This window comes from Chiroxiphia lanceolata, chromosome Z (genome assembly GCF_009829145.1).
Source record: "Chiroxiphia lanceolata isolate bChiLan1 chromosome Z, bChiLan1.pri, whole genome shotgun sequence".
NCBI lineage: Eukaryota > Metazoa > Chordata > Aves > Passeriformes > Pipridae > Chiroxiphia > Chiroxiphia lanceolata.
The window spans coordinates 58955474-58959703 of NC_045671.1; the positions used below are offsets into that span (position 1 = coordinate 58955474).

At 45.8% G+C, this 4230-nt stretch overlaps 1 pseudogene; it reads left to right on the forward strand.

Moving 5' to 3' along the window:
- Positions 1-236: 236 nt before the first annotated feature.
- Positions 237-3812, forward strand: LOC116781102 (annotated as a pseudogene).
- The last annotated feature ends 418 nt before the right edge of the window (positions 3813-4230 follow it).

Sequence of the window (4230 nt, forward strand, 5' to 3'; positions counted from 1 at the left end):
GATTTAATCTATTGCATTTCTTTAATCTCTTTTTCAGTCTCCAGAGTTACCTTCACCTGTTTATCACTTCCCTATGATAAAACAGTTTTATCATGTCCATGTACTTTGGTCCTAGTTGATCCTAATTTCCACGTGCCTTTCTACTTCAAATGTCATTTTATATAATGAAATGTTTCATTTTCTGGGCCTTATCTTTGGATCAGAAGGCTGCAGAGAACTTGAGGTAAGAAGCTGGCATGGGAAGTTCAAGTTCCAGGGCGATAGACAAGGATGCAGAAGCCATGTGCCTATTGTTAAGACAGTATCCCACAGAAATCACGCAAGACAACATGATCAAACTGTTGCAATGGTTAAAAGTAATTGCACCAGGGCTTCCAGTGGTTGGAGCCTTAAATGTAACCATCTGGCAAAGAATTGGGAGAAAAATGAGAGAAAGATCAATGTTTGGTCACATAGAAGCTTTTAAATGCTTGCCCACCTGGACACAGGTTATGAATGCTCTGCAAAATGCTCAAAGGCAGCCAAATCCCTCCATAGAAATAGATATCAATTTTCCTGCACCCCCCACTAATGCTGGTAGGCGTTGGTGTACCCCAGAGATTGGGATTAGAGATGGGAGTGGGAGGGAACCAAGGGCTACCCGGGAGGAAAATAGGCAGGAGGACTTAATAACGGATTCGGGTTGGACTTTCCACGGGCAGGAACAGGAGGGGAACAATGTAAGTTATGGCCCTAGCTCAAGCTTTTGTGTGTGCATGGGCTGTGGTGATGGAGCACGAAATTCAAACTGTGGAGCCATTACAGAGGAGTGATTTTTGAATTCCAGCCACGGTGTGGGGGAGAGAATCCCAGACAGCTCCCCCCCCTCCGTCGCTGCTCAGTCACAACCATGTGGTGAGCGGGTCACGGCATGGGTGCCGCAATCTTGTGCATGCAGGGAACTGGAACTAGGGTTGTCTATTCTGGCCCCACAGCCATCTTATCCCAACTGCATGAACAGGGAGAGTTTGTCTCTTCTGTCACGGTCGCCATCTTCTGGCATGCCTTTACCGGGAGCTGAGTGCATCGATATAGTGGGTAGTGAGGCATTGGAAGATGCAAGAGAGGCATCAGCTATGGTTCCTCTGGGTGAGGATGAGTGTACGACCGCAGGTACGTCAGTAGGCTGATGGGAAAGGTGTGGAGAGGAAGTGATGTGGACAGGAGATTGGAAAGTTATAAATCCATGTCCAGTCATTTACCACCCGCAGCAAAACCCTCAGTTCCAAAGCTTGCCTTATGACGCGTCTAAGGAACTGAGGCAAATTGTTAAAGAAAGTGGCATTTCCTTGTCTCATACATTTTCGTATTTGGAGACATTGAGTACTACATAGGTCTTTACCCCCCATGACTGGAAGACGTGGTTAAAAATGGTCTTAACAACAACACAATACAGTGTTTGGCTCACCAACTTTTGGATGAATTGTGTAGCTTATGTAAATGATCCTAGTGGCTTGCAGGCAGGCATGACTTGTGGCCATTTGGTGGGGGAAGGAGCTTTTACAGCACCTGAAACCAGGTTGGCTATCCTCAAGAGACATATGAGGTAATTGCGAAAATGGCTTTGAAGGCAGTGAGGAGGCTTCCTAGCACTGACAAAGATAGCAACCTATCCTTTGCAAAGGTCCTATAAGGATTGACGGAATCTTTTTCACAGTTTCTCAATCAGCTACAAGCTTCGTTAAGCAGGCAGATAGAAAACCAGAGAATTGCTTTTCAGGCAGTTCGCCTAAAAGAATGCCAACAATGACTGTCAGCGAGCCTTGTAGACCATCCCTAAAAGGGAAAGATGCATGATTGCTGAAATGGTCTGAGCATGTCACAATGTTGGATCAATTGAACATCATACTGCTTCTCTAGCAATGGCCTTAAGTGCCCAGCTGAGGATACAGGACGAAATGAAAGGGAAAAGCGGCTGCTACCGATGTGGGGCTGCTGATCATTTCTATAAGGACTGTCCTAAAAAACCCCCCTCAGCAGTATGCTAAAAATGTCATAAAGGGAAGTGGTGGTCTAGTGAAGGTCAGATTTGAGTTAACCTGAAGAAAAACCCTTCCCATCAGGGAAACTGGAGATGAGGTGTGAAGCTGCACGCCCTGGTCCATCAAATAAATACAGCTCAAGAAAATCAGTTAGTGAGTTACTCACTGCCATGGCAGGAAGTGCAGACCTGGACTTGGCCTCCGATCAACCAGTAAACATAACTTCCACTGCTGTAATGTTGATTCCCACAGGAGTCTGGGGACCCTTAGACCTAGGGATCCGTGCCCTTCTAGTTGGACGTTCATCAGCCACTAGGATGGGTTTTTTTGTCCTACCTGGAGTGATTGATTCTGACTGTCAAGGCGAAATACAAATTATGACATGGACACAGATGCCTCCCTGCTACATGCCTGAGAGACAACGACTTGTCCAGTTAATCCCCTGCTACAGTGTGTCACCACCTGGGGAAGGGGAAAGAGGCTTTGGGTCTTTTGGGAGTACAGGCGAGTTGCAAATATTTTGGGCAAGGGCTATCTCTGCAGCACAACCTATAATGACTTGTCACATAGGCGGATGAAGATTTAAAGGCTTAATGGACACAAGTGTGGCCGTCTCTATCATAAAGGACACTGACTGGCCCCCTGTATTTCCTGTTTCAGCTATTTAAGGGGTTGGAGGTATGCAAAAGTCTAGGCAGAGTGCACAAGTGCACAAGTATTGGGACCAGAGGGGCAATAGCTATTTGGCTATTGCCAAAATAGCACCTTTTGTTGCTCCTATCCCGTGTACTCTGTGGGGGAGAGATGTATTAGGCCAGTTTGGCACTGTCATGCAAATTGCGACAAAGGATGCTCAGGATTTTCAGTGAGGGCCATTGACCAGCCATTCCAAGGACAGATTAAACTGACATGGAGAACCAATCACCCTATATGGGTCAATCAGTGGCCCTTAAAAAAGGAACGACTTGTTTACCTGAGTAACCTAGTCCAAGAGCAACTAAATGCAGGACATATAGTGCCAGCCTCCAATCCATGGAACACTCCTGTATTCTGCATTCTGAAAAAAGTGGCACATGGTGTATGCTGTAGGATCTTAGATCAGTCAATTCAGTCATAGAACCTATAGGTGCTTTACAGCCAAGACTCCCTTCATCTGCTATGCTTCCAGCAGGATGGCCATTAATGGTAATTGACCTAAAGGACTGTTTCTTCACTATTTTCCTACACCCTGACGATGCCCCATGTTTTGCCTTCTCAATCCCTACTTTAAATCATGCAAAGCCTATGCAAAGATAACACTGGGTGATTTTGCCCCAGGGTATGCGCAGTAGTCTGATTATTTGCCAGACTGTTGTGGCTAAGGCTATCCACCCTGTCAGAAAACTTCATCCTTGAGCTATTATTTATTATTACATGGATAACATCTTAGTAGCTGCAGCCAAGGAGTCTGAATTACAATGCGTCATAACTGCTCTGACTAATGCTTTCCAAGAAGCAGGGTTGCAGATTGCTCCAGAGAAGATCCAGCAAGCTCAACCCCGAGCCTACTTTGGATGGAGGATCAAGTGGCAGGAAATCACACCACAGCCACTGACAATCAAGGTAAAAGACACTTTAACTTTAAATGACTTACAGCAACTCTTAGGAGCTCTTAACTGGTTACGACCTGTCTTAGGCGTAACTACAGAGGAGCTTCATCCTCTTTTCGAACTGCTCAAAGGCGATCCAGATCTAACCTCCATTTGGTCCTTAACTACAGAGGCAAAACAGGCCTTAAAGACATGTTCTTAGGCAATCAAGAGCAGACAAGGCAGATGGTGACATCCTGACCTTCACATTTGCCTTGCACTTGTTTTTAGCAGGTTCCAGCCCTTTGCAGTTTTGTTCCAGTGGGATCAGGTCTAGTCTGATCCCCTGAGGATCCTAGAGTGGCTATTTTTGCCCCGCTTACCACCAAAGGCTGTGTGGATGATTAATGAAATGTTTACTAAGCTTGTCATTAAAGGCAGAGGGCGTCTACAGGAGCTGGACAGACAGGATCCTGCAACCATCTACATCCCAGTGACAAAGGACAACCTTGACTGGCTACTAGCAGAAGATGCTAGATTCCAGGCAGCCTTGGCAGATTACCATGGTGACATTTCAATTCATTATCCTAAACATAGACTTTGGGCAGAAATGGGTAACCCACCTCAAAAGTCACACACCA